The sequence below is a fragment of the Microcebus murinus genome, chromosome 6 (genome assembly GCF_040939455.1).
Source record: "Microcebus murinus isolate Inina chromosome 6, M.murinus_Inina_mat1.0, whole genome shotgun sequence".
NCBI classification, from domain to species: domain Eukaryota; kingdom Metazoa; phylum Chordata; class Mammalia; order Primates; family Cheirogaleidae; genus Microcebus; species Microcebus murinus.
Genome location: NC_134109.1, coordinates 80,899,626 through 80,912,095, shown reverse-complemented (window position 1 = coordinate 80,912,095; position 12,470 = coordinate 80,899,626). Strand labels below are relative to the sequence as shown.

General features: G+C 42.0%; 1 protein-coding gene across 8 annotated transcripts in view; it reads right to left on the bottom strand.

Annotated features, from left to right (window-relative positions):
• MGA (MAX dimerization protein MGA) overlaps positions 1–8,647 on the bottom strand; it is an 87,174-nt gene extending 78,527 nt beyond the window's left edge. For 7 of the 8 annotated variants that reach the window (XM_076004263.1, XM_076004264.1, XM_076004265.1 and 4 more), the window contains exon 1: positions 7,402–8,647. The gene's annotated coding sequence lies outside the window, so the exon portion shown is untranslated. Of the gene's footprint in view, positions 1–7,053; positions 7,182–7,401 lie in introns of those variants that run through there. The other variant, XM_076004266.1, reaches the window with a different exon arrangement.
• Positions 8,648–12,470: the final 3,823 nt, after the last annotated feature.

Below are 12,470 nucleotides of genomic sequence, written 5' to 3'. Positions count from 1 at the left end.
AGAAATGCAATTAAAATCATCCTGAGATATTGTTTTTCACTTATCGGACTAGTGATAATCAAAGCTTGGTAGAGGTGTTAGAAAGGGTGTAGGTCAACCAGCATTCTCACCTAACCAGTCAATGGGAATATAAAATGACAGAATTTCTATGATAGAGGGCAACTTGAAAATATCAAAAGTACAAATGCGTATATCCCATGACACAGCAGTTCTTCCAGGACTTTATCTTAAAAACACATACCTGTGATAACTGACCTATACCAGATTATCCCCTGCATTACCATTTGTAACAGCAACAGACTTCAGGAGTAGGGGTGCATGCACTGGGGAGTGCATCAGTAGAAATCCATTAAACAATAATGGTACATCCAGAGTGAAATATAATGCAGGCATAAAAGAGCCTGAATAAACTGGATGCATATAAAAAGTATCTACAGGATATATTAAGGGCAAAATGTTCAGAAGAATTGTACATTATGTCACCTTCTTTTTAAAAGCTAGAAAAAAAAAAAGAAAAAGAAAACGCCAAAGAAAGAAAAAAACTGGTATATTTGCTTGACATAGACTTATCTCTGGAAAGATGGAAATGAACTGTTAGCACTGGTTATACCCAAGGAAAACTAGGTAACCTGGAAAACAGACACCCTTTGATACTTTCTAAATTTTTTGTCTTGTGAACATACAACCTTCAAAAAATAAATGAAAAATTAGTTAATTCTTAAAAGGCATAAAGAAAAAAAATCAACATATATCACATGATTCCATTTATATGAAACATCTGAGTACAAAAATATAGTTAGAATAAACAATATGTGATAGCACAACAAAGTGACTATAATCAACAATGAATTAGGATATGCTTTAAAATAACTAAAAGAGTAGAATTGGAATGTTCCTAATACAAATGATAAATGCCTGAGGTGATGTATACCCCAATTACTCTGATTTGATTAATTCACATTGTATGCCTATATCAAAACATCACAGGTACCCTATAAAGATATATAACTATTATGTACATACAATTTAAATTTTTTTTAATTTAAAAAACTTTTTTAAAAAAGAAATGTCTAATAGGCAAACATATAGAGACAGAAAGTAGATTAGTGGTTTCCAGGGGAATAGCTAAGATAACTGGGACTAACTTAATGAGTATGGGGTTTCTTTTTGGTATATACCTTAAAATGATGAATTTTATGTTATATAATTTATATCCCAACAAAAAGTTATAAAGAAATCTCAGACTGTTAAATTCAATTGAACTGCTCTGCTAAATTAAAGCTATCACCCCTAGTTTTTATACAAAAAGGAAGACGCTATATCCTGTAGAAGTGGGTCAGCATTTAATCAAATTCAGCCATTTACTCATCTTCATTAAAATTAAAACAGCTAATTTTACCTGTCATCAGAGCTACTGATGAGCAACTAAAGCACTTGATCTGAATTTTACCTCTTCTTACAAAACTGGCCATACAATCTTGTGTGGCCAAGGTTTTCCTAGGATATAACAACAACAAAAATGCTACAAAGCTCCAATTATTTGTTAGCCTGAGGATAATAAACATTTAAAAAAATCAATATTTGTCCATGCATGATGGCTCACACCTATTATTCTAGCACTCTGAGAGGCTGAGGCAGGAGGCTCGCTTGAGGTCAGGAGTTCGAGACCAGACTGAGCAAGAGCGAGACCCTTTTTTTTACTAAAAATAGAAAAAATTAGCTGGGTGTGGTGGTATGCGCCTGTAGTGCCAGCTACTGGGGAGGTTGAGGCAGGAAGATCCCCTGAGCCAGGGAGTTTGAGGTTGCTGTAAGCTAGGCTGATGCCATGGTACTGTAGCCCAGGCTACAGAATAAGACTCTGTCTCAAAAATAAAATAAAAAATAAAGACTTAAAATGGGTTGGCTATTGTTTCCTATTATGACTAGAGATAAAAATAGAAACCCACTTCCTAACAATAAAGCACTAATATGCAGGAAAGGTGTTGGAGGTAGGGGCGAATCCCTCTTCTGATTTGGACTTTTTTTTTTTTTTTTGAGACAGAGTCTCACTTTGTTGCCCAGGCTAGAGTGAATGCCTTGGCATCAGCGTAGCTCACAGCAACCTCAAACTCCTGGGCTCATGCAATCCTACTGCCTCAGCCTCCCCAGTAGCTGGGACTACAGGCATGCGCCACCATGCCCAGCTAATTTTTTCTATATATATTAGTTGGCCAATTAATTTCTTCCTATTTATAGTGGAGACAGGGTCTCGCTCTTGCTCAGGCTGATTTCGAACTCCTGACCTCGAGCAATCTGCCCACCTTGGCCTCCCAGAGTGCTAGGATTACAGGCATGAGCCACCGAGCCCGACCTGGACTTTATTTTTAAGAGACAGATAAAATTTAGGGTGATTCTTTTCAAAGCTGCCTCAGGCTTTTACCTATAAAGTTGACTGGTTTTCTAAAACGAACACACTTAGGTAATACTGTTGCTGCCCAACCACCCTATCAGAAATTGACAGAACAAAATTAGACCAGAAATCACAAATAAGGTGACTTTGTAAACTACTAAAACTTAGAGAACTCACAAAAACTAATACCTCTACAACTGTGTATAACTCAAACACTGCAAACTCATCTTGTATTTATTTACCCATAAAGTTTAAAGTTTTCTTACAAACCAACTTTTTTTTTTTTTTTGAGATAGTCTTGCTTTGTTGCCTAGGCTAGAGTGAGTGCCATGGTGTCAGCCTAGCTCACAGCAACCTCAAACTCCTGGCTCAAGCAATCCTCCTGCCTCAGCCTCCTGAGTAGCTGGGACTACAGGCATGCACCACCATGCCTGGCTAATTTTTTCTACATATATATTAGTTGGCCAATTAATTTCTTTCAATTTATAGTAGAGATGGGGTCTTGCTCTTGTTCAGGCTAGTTTCGAACTCTTGACCTTGAGCAATCCGCCTGCCTCGGCCTCCCAGAGAGCTAGGATTACAGGCGTGAGCCACCAGGCCCAGCCTTAAACCAACTATTTTTGTGAGGAAGTATGCAAAACATTCTGTAATACATTCAAATATGACTAAGAAGGCGAAGTAGTACATTAAAAAAAATTTTAGTTATCCCAAACCTATAAAATACACAAAACAGTTGAGAATTTCTTAAACATTATCTTCTATATTAAAATCTTGGTTTCTGGCCAGGCAAGGTGGCTCACGCCTGTAATCCTAGCACTCTGGAAGGCTGAGGCAGGCAGACTGCTCAAGGTCAGGAGTTTGAAACCAGCCGGAGCAAGAGCAAGACCCGGTCTCTACTATAAATAGGAAGAAATTAATTGGCCAACTAATATATATAGAAAAAATTAGCTGGGACACGCCTGTAGTCCCAGCTACTATGGAGGCTGAGGCAGAAGGATTGTTTGAGCCCAGGAGTTTGAGGTTGCTGTGAGCTAGGCTGACACCATGGCACTCACTCTAGCCTGGGCGACAAAGCGAGACTCTGTCTCAAAAAAAAAATTAAAATTAAAATTAAAAATTAAAAAAAACTCCACCAATCAAGTGAATTCATTTGTTGATGATAATGCATAAAATCAAAGACTTAATTTATGACCAAAACCTTCTCCATCTTGAGCCATGATAGCTACTGGTTTAAGAATAAAAATTCAATTCTTATTCCACATCAATCTAAGCACAGATTCCAATCCACTATAAGCATATGCCTATGCTTTTTGGGGCTACTGTATAAAGGTTCTAATCAAAGAGCAGTCAATTCAGGCCAGTCAGCTATTTCAGACACACAAAGACCACTTGAAAAATCTTAGACAACATTAAGCAAACTGCAAAACTCAAATGTACTTTAGAAAGGGTTAGGCTAGTCATGAAGAAATAAATCTCTTTCCAGTCAGATTCTAAAAATACTCTATTTGATGCAATAAATACTTTAATGAAAACCAGTTCTGGTACACAAATATACCTTAACATTCAAAAAATTTCAATTCATAATATGCAGAAATAATAAAAAAAATTCAGTTCAGCTTTTCAGCATCAAGCACTTATATAAAGTAACTATAATAAAGAGCCAAGAAAATAAGTTTTACTGTGCATGGGAAAATACTCAGTAGCATTCTGAAATGTCACATCAGAAGACACACACACACACACACACACACAGCACACATAAGCTTTCACAGAGAATATTTTCAGCTAAATGATGTGGTAGCTCCATAAATTGTTACTATTTCAGAGTCCCTATTCTTTTTTTTTTTAGTTTTTGAGACAGAGTCTCGCTTGTTGCCCAGGCTAGAGTGAGTGCCGTGGCGTCAGCCTAGCTCACAGCAACCTCAAACTCCTGGGCTCAAGCAATCCTACTGCCTCAGCCTCCCGAGTAGCTGGGACTACAGGCATGCGCCACCATGCCCGGCTAATTTTATATATATATATATTAGTTGGCCAATTAATTTCTTTCTATTTTTATAGTAGAGACAGGGTCTCACTCAGGCTGGTTTTGAACTCCTGACCTTGAGCAATCTGCCCGCCTCGGCCTCCCAGAGTGCTAGGATTAGAAGCGTGAGCCACCAGGCCCGGCCCAGAGTCCCTATTCTAAATGTCTTTTCACCAGTGATCTCTTTGGGAAATGTTTACTTACCAAACCAATAACCATTCACAAAATACACTGGTTAATTTACTAGGTAATTTACTAATTTAATGATTTATGTACTGTATCAAATAAATTTGCACCAAATCAAAATTCCAAATCTGTATCATTAGTTTAAAAATACAAATATTCAGGCCCGGTGTGGTGGTTCAGGCCTGTAATCCTAGCACTTTAGGAGGCTGAGGCTGGAGCACTGCTTCAGGCCAGGAGTTTGAGATCAGATTGAACAATATACCAAGACCCCATCCTCAAAAAAAATTAACTTCTCAGGGTGGCACATGCCTGTAGTCTCAGCTACTTGGGTGGCTGAGGTAGGTGGACCAGGAGTTTGAAGTTGCAGTGAGTTATGATAACACCACTGCACTCTAGGCTCCAGCAACCAAGAGGAGACCTTGTCTCAAAAAATATATACATACACAAATACTCAAATACTGGTCAACACATTCTGAATGTTTTCCCTGTTGTTAAAAATAACCACAATCCAGAGAAAAAAATAAAAACAACAACCTTTCATAAGATAAATACATTACTGTATGACAGGCACCAAAATGTTAGTTTGTTCCTTAATATAATCCTTCACTAGAAGGATATGGTTAAGTTAAATTACATTTTTGAAACTCAAATTTTAAGAGAATGGATTCATTCACATTTCAGTGTTTATCAATACACTGGGCCCAGAAATTTTAAATTTCTCAAAAATACAATGTGGATATAAATATAATCAGAAAATGACCCCAAAAAAGTGGCAAATACAGTAAAATAGCCAATTACTTTCTTAATTTCACTTTCTTGATTTTACTAACTAAATGGTACTTGCTATTTATTAATATGAACTCATTTTGTCACAGGGTAAATTTCAAAATATTATCTGAAGTAATAGGTTTTAAGGCACAGAAGTACACTTGTCTAAGTACTACTTCTTTCTCTCCCCAAATACCATTTGTTACTGCTGGCTTCAGAAGCATTTTCTAGGAATGGGCACTTAACTACAACTCAGGGGTAGCAAAGCTCTCAGGTCCCTAGCAGTTGTGTAAGCAAAATTTGAAAAATAACTTCTACGGCAGAAATGGATAAAAGTCAAACTTGGAGTAAGTATGCTGAGGTCCCCACGGCACTGAATTTCCTCGAGTCTTTAGCTTGTGTTTTCTGTTAAGTGGACCCAACCCACACAAACGCTGGAAACAATCCTAGGTGGCAAGAAGCAGTAACGCTGATCCAATACCCTTAGAAGTAACAGGGCTTCCCCTCTTTCCCAGACAGGAGCAGTCGCCGTCGACTATGAAAGGCCCACAATCGCAGCTTCACAACTGCAGAGGCCAGCTGGCCAAGAACCATGTGAAAAAACGCCACTAGGAAAGCTCTTCCGGGGAAGAGGAATCCGGACAGATCACGTGCTGCGGGCCGGAACCCTGCAATAGCTCGGCGGGACCTATCCGCATTCTGTTACCGTGGAGACCACAGAACCAGCCACTCGGCCCTCCCAGGCCAACCCCCTTCCCAGCAGCCGTCACACCGCCCCCAGGCACAGTCCCTGCAGCCTACCCGCGGCGTCGTGCCCAAAAACAAGGGACTGAGCAAACGGAGTTTACCAGGAACGTAGCCGCATAAGCCTAGCGAGCTCTTCTACAACACTCACCGGCAGCGCGCGGGTGGGCTCGAGACTTCTCATGATCCACGTGTCTGCTCTGGCGACGCGAGCCCTGGGAAAGTGGTCTCCCCTCAAAAGGATTGCACTTTGGTTTCTCACATTGGTCTGCCATCAGTAACCCCTCCTTTCAGACCATCTTCACCCCTCCCTGCTTCCACCCTGCCTTTCGAACCCTTGGGAGGCTTTCCCAGGGTTCGAAAGGCAAGGCAAAAATCTTCAGAAAAAGACACTACCACAATGATCCCTAACTTCTCCACACTCTTTGCACACATAGATTTCTCAACTGTAGTTACTGGAGCTTGGAAAGGTCTATTAATGTTCCAGACACCTTCCACTGAGGATAGAGACCCACTTGACTGTTTAACAGAAACAGGAACCCCGTGAACAGAGAACTAGCCAAAGACAGCTAGTTCACAGAATGAAAAAAAAAAAAATAATAACACCTGCTCTTCCTACCTGTGCTTCCCTGCCCTCATTTCTGCACTTATAAACCAGCGGTCCTTTGTTTACTAAGTTCCCACTCCTGTACAGCTCACTTACTCGCCACCCTTTCTTAAACTCACGGTCCTGCCTCAAATAATTTGACCGGAAATTACATGCTGGAAGAGACGTTTGCACAGGTGTCAAAACGCTGCACTGAGCTTCTTAGAAAAGCGACGCCGGCACCGTTTCCCTCGGAGTTTTGGAAACCAAGACCTGAGCTCTAAACTGCAAAGCGATTAAGTATGGCTCTCGACCTAGAGCCTGGCGCTGGGCTGGAAGTCGTCACGCGGATCATACCATGCGGATCGGCACCCCACGCACGCGAGGGCAGGGCCGCGCCATGGGCGCTTCTCACCCCGCCCGCCTCGTGGCCGCTCTCTCTGGCGTCGATGTTCCCAGTTAGTTAGCTGCGCGACGCGGAAGTGAGGCCGGGGACGCGCGCGAGGTGACATGCGCAGCCTCGCCCAGCGGACTATAGACGCGCGCCAAGGCGGCCCCGCGCAAGGCCGGGCCTGGCCAGGGCGTGCGAAGATCTCTCAGCGGAACGCTTCTCACGCCGTTCAAATACACAAGAGCTTCAAACTCTCGAAAAACTTCAATCGGGCCACAACAAACCTACGCCCTCCACCCAGACCCGAGAGTTACCGTGCGAGGCGTGGCTGGCCTCACCCGTAGTCCTTCACATCGCGCTGGGGGCGGGTTATTCTGTCGGGTTCGCACACCGTGTGTCCGCTCCAGCTGAAGAGCCTGCGCGCGCACCACACGTCCACGTCACCGCGCACGCGCTCCTACCCGCTCGCAGCCCGCCGCGCAGGCGCAAAAGGCGCGAGCGGCACCTCCCTTGCCCCTCCCCCAACAACAGGCGTCCAAACGGCCCTGGAGAAGCGGCAAGACCACCTTTGGGACCCATCCGCGGAGCTGGAGCTGCGCCTTTCCGGGTCGCAGCAACCCAGAAAAGCCTACTGAAGCTTCCAGAATCAAGAAAGGCGAGGCAGGAGGGAGGCACCTAATTTCCTCAGGCTTGCACGCGAAGCCTTCGTGAAAACTGAGACACCAATGCCCGGCGGGCCTTTCTCAACAGTGCCTTCCACCCGTTCCCTTGGGCTTCTCGCCGGCCCCGCCCCTGCAGCGCCCAGCCCCACCCACACTGGGCTCTGCAGACGCCCAGGCTTCACAAGCCCCTCAATGAATCCGAGGTCTTTCTCCCTAAAGTGCTGTGGGCTTGGATAGCACCAGAGCGTCGGGAAACCTTGAAGCAAAGACCTCGAGAGACAGGCGGTCGAGTTTGCAATATCCACGACCGAAGAACACTAGGAAAATAGGGAGGAGACCGAAAGACTCATTCCGGAGTTGGGAAGAGGACAGGAGTTGCCACTGAATTGCCTGATGAAAAGATGAAAGATGTTTTGATAAAACGGGAAAATGAGAAAAATTGACACGACAGTATTACCTGAGCTTTAGTCCCTTGATCCTGTGCATTCAATTTTTGTTTTTCCAAGACATTTAAGCTATGAAGTGAAAAAAAAAATTACCGAATATCCATTATGTGTCAGGCACTTGCTGAACCAAGTCGATGGACAATATTTCTCCCAATCAAACATCAAAAATCACTTTTCTCCTTCTCTGCCCCTCAACCAGCTGTTCCTTCTTTTCTGCTAACATACTGGTAAAAAGGAAGAGTTGTTTAAAGAGAGAAAAGAGACAAAAGTAGGGAGGAGAGCAGAAATTGTGGTCAAAGTTTTGGCTAACTGCTTTCCCTCACTCTCATAGGAATTAGCGAGTCTGAGAACCTACTTTGTGCTAGGTGATTTAATGTAAAACATTATGAAGAAGAATAAGGAGATTGAAAGGAAGGAGCCAACAGGAAGAGATTTATCCAACAGGTCTGATCTGACCTACTTTTCACTTAGGAAGGATCATCTTTCTCTTCATTTTGCTTTTCCTGAGGGGATATCCTACAACATGAGCAGAAACTGTGCTGGAATAGTCTGGATTGGAAAACGTGTAGGCTAAACTTAACAGATTTCTGAAGTCTTTCTGAAACCCACAATTGAGGCACTGTCAAGCAAGAGCATTCAATATCCTAGGAAAAAGTGAAAAGTAACAGTTTCTTTAACACCTTCCTCCTCCTTCCCTGACCCCAAGAACCTCTTTCCTTCAAGCTGCCCTGTCAATCTCCCACCTCACTCAAGAATGCCATCGTCTCAAGGGTCTAAGGTTTCCTCTTCAAAATTTCCATTTTCTGAGGCAGAAATAAAATTTGTGTTGATTTAGCATTAAAACATATGATCCTAAAATGTGAAAGACTGGTTAAGAATCAGGTATCCCAAAAGAGACCTGTTAACTCAAATGGTATCTCTAATTGGGGAATCTCTGAGGAAAACTTGAGGGGAAGAAAGAAAGTAGATATTCTCTTTTGGTACTCTTTCCCTACTCCAGGCAAACATACTATGAAATACTAGATAACTTTAAAATACAACAACACTGCACATTTGAGATTCATCACTAGATCTCCTGGTGGGAGAGGAAAAACTACCCATAGTTTTTCAAAGTGAAGTCTGCCTAACCTATAAATGTGGGGAGATATCAAGAATCTGAGGTTCCTATGATAACTTGTAAATGTTTTTATACGACAATCTAAAAATAATATATTGCCAAACCAATTTCATAATCCAGTTTTGCTCTACCATCATGCTGGTATGAAGTAACCACTTATTTTTCTTAATGTTGTTTGCTTTTTCAAGTAACCACTTAAATGGTTACATCACTTTTTTTTTTTTTTTTTTTTTTGAGACAGAGTCTCACTCTGTTGCCTGGGCTAGAGTGCTGTGGCATTAGTCTAGCTCACAGAAACCTCAAACTCCTGGGCTCAAGCCATCCTCCTGCCTAAGCCTCCCGAGTAGGTGGGACTACAGGCACCCACCACCTCACCCGGCTAATTTTTTCTATTTTTAGTTGTTTGGCTAATTTTTTTCTATTTATAGTAGAGACAGGGTCTCGATCTTGCTTAGGCTGGTCTAGAACTCCTGACCTCAAGCAATCCTCCCGACTCGGCTTGCCAAAGTGCTAGGATTGCAGGTGTAAGCCACTGCTCCCGGCCTACCCTGTCTTTCTTTATAGTATTTTCCACAATTGTTATTCTTTTTTTTTTTTTTTTTTTTGAGACAGGGTCTTGCTTTGTTGCCCAGGCTAGAGTGAGTGCCATGGCGTCAGCCTAGCTGACAGCAACCTCAAACTCCTGGGCTAAAGCAATCTTGCTGCCCCAGCCTCCCAAGTAGCTGGGACTACAGGCATGCACCACCATGCCCACTTAATTTTTTCTATATATATTAGTTGTTGAATTAATTTCTTTCTATTTATAGTAGAGATGGGGTCTCGCTCTTGCTCAGGCTGGTTTTGAACTCCTGACCTCCAGCTATCTGCCCGCCTGGGCCTCCCAGAGTGTTAGGATTATAGGCGTGAGCCACCGCACCGGGCTCTAATTTATTCTTAAAACCATGTATGAAATGTATGTCTTCCCTGCTAGATCATGAGCTCCCCTCTATTCCACTGCTTAGCACAATGCCTAGAACAGGACGGATTACATAATATCTGTAGAGTAAGTAAACGTGAAACCACAGATCCCAGTTTCTCAGGCAAGTCCAAATATCAAATACTAATTTAATGTCCAACAATGTAGGGTTGGGAAACAGGGTCATAATACTTATGCTAGTTATTTTAAACAAGTGGGTATCCCTGCTTTGGCCAACATTTTCCAAAAGGGTACACTTGTGATTTTAAAAAAGCTAGTACCAGGCCAGGCGCGGTGGCTCCCACCTATAATCCTAGCACTCTGGGAGGCAGAAGCGGGAGGAATGCTCAAGTTCAGGAGTTCGAAACCAGCCTGAACAAGAGTGAGACCCCGTCTCTACTAAAAATAGAAAGAAATTAATTGGCCAGCTAAAATTATACAGAAAAAATTAGCCAGGCATGGTGGCCCATGCCTGTAGTCCCAGTGACTCGGGAAGCTGAGGCAGTAGGATCACTTGAGCCCAGGAGTTTGAGGTTGCTGTGAGCTAGGCTGACACCACAGCACTCATTCTAGCCTGGGCAACAGAGTGAGACTGTCTCAAAAAATAAAAAAAAATAAAAAAACTAGTACCCAATGTCTCTTATCCAAAATTATTTCTCCTTAGGGTAATGGATAAATATTACTGACAGAGCAGATACTTAAAGAGATAAGAATATTTTTCTAGGAAAGTCTATTTACTTTTTTTTTTTTTTTTTTTGAGACAGAATCTCACTCTGTTCCCTGGGCTACAGTGTCATGGCGTCAGCCTAGCTCACAGCAACCTCAAACTCCTGGTTGAGCCCAGGAGCTCTGCCTCCCAAATAGCTGGGACTACAGGCATGCACCACCATGCCCAGCTAATTTTTTCTATATAATTTAGTTGTCCAGCTAATTTCTATATTTAGTAGAGACGTGTCTCGCCCTTGCTCAGGCTGGTATTGAACTCCTGAGTTCAAATGATCCTCCCGCCTCGGCCTCCCAGAGTGCTAGGATTCCAGGCATGAGCCATAGCGCCCAGCCATTTACTGCCTTTTGACTGAATACAGTCAGCTCTCTGTATCCATGGGTTCCACATCCATGGATTCAATCAACCATGGATTGAAAATATTCAGGGAAAAAAATAACAATACAACAATAAAAAATAAACAATACAGTATAACAAAAATTTATATAGCATTTACATTGTATTAGGTGTTATAAATAATCTAGACATGATTTAAAATATATGGGAAGATGTGCACAGGTTATGTGTAAACACTATGCTATTTTATATAAAGGACTTGAGCATCTGAGGATTTTGGTATCCTAGGGTTCCTGGAACCAGTCCCCTGCAGATAGTGAGGGATGACTATTACCTAGATAATCAACAAAAAGATTGTTAGAGCAAGTTGGAAGAAATGTTATGATTCTGTAATTTACCATCTAATAATAGAAGCAAAAAGTTGTTATGGAGACTGCCCTCTATATATATTCATCTACAAGAAAAAGTACCTTTTTTTATTAGAGACAGAGTCTTGCTCTGTAGCCCTGGCTAGAGTGTAGTGGTGTCATCATAGCTCATTGCAACCTAAAACTCCTGGGCTCAAGTGATCCTCCTGCCTCAACCTCCCCAGAACCTGGGACTACAGGCAACCATCACACCTGACTAATTTTTTCTATTTTTAGTAGAGACGAGGTCTCAGTCTTGCTCAGGCTGGTCTTGAACTCCTGAACTCAAGTGATCCTCCTGCCTTGGCCTCCCAGAGTGCAAGACTTACAGGTATGAGGCACCAAGGCTGACCAAAAGTGAGTATCTTAAAGAGAGGACACGTTAGTAATGAATTTTTTTTTTACTAAGATCTAAAGAAAAAAATGCCAGAAATCAGTAAGATAACTGAAGTTCAAAAAGACAGTTCCATAAGGATTATAAAACAAAAAATAATAGATCTAAAAGAAAAATAAACAATAAAATTTTCAACATAACACTAAGCCCTTAGAAGAAACATCTAGGAAAACATAAAACAAAGAACAGGAAGAAGTGTACCTAACTAAGCTAAGGGTTACACAGAAATTTAAAACACACATAAAAAAAAGTATAAAAACATAAACTAGAGCTACTGGCCAAAGAAGAGGACTGTGATACAGGAAGTAAACTGCAAGGCTAGAATCAGGCAAAAATCAAGAA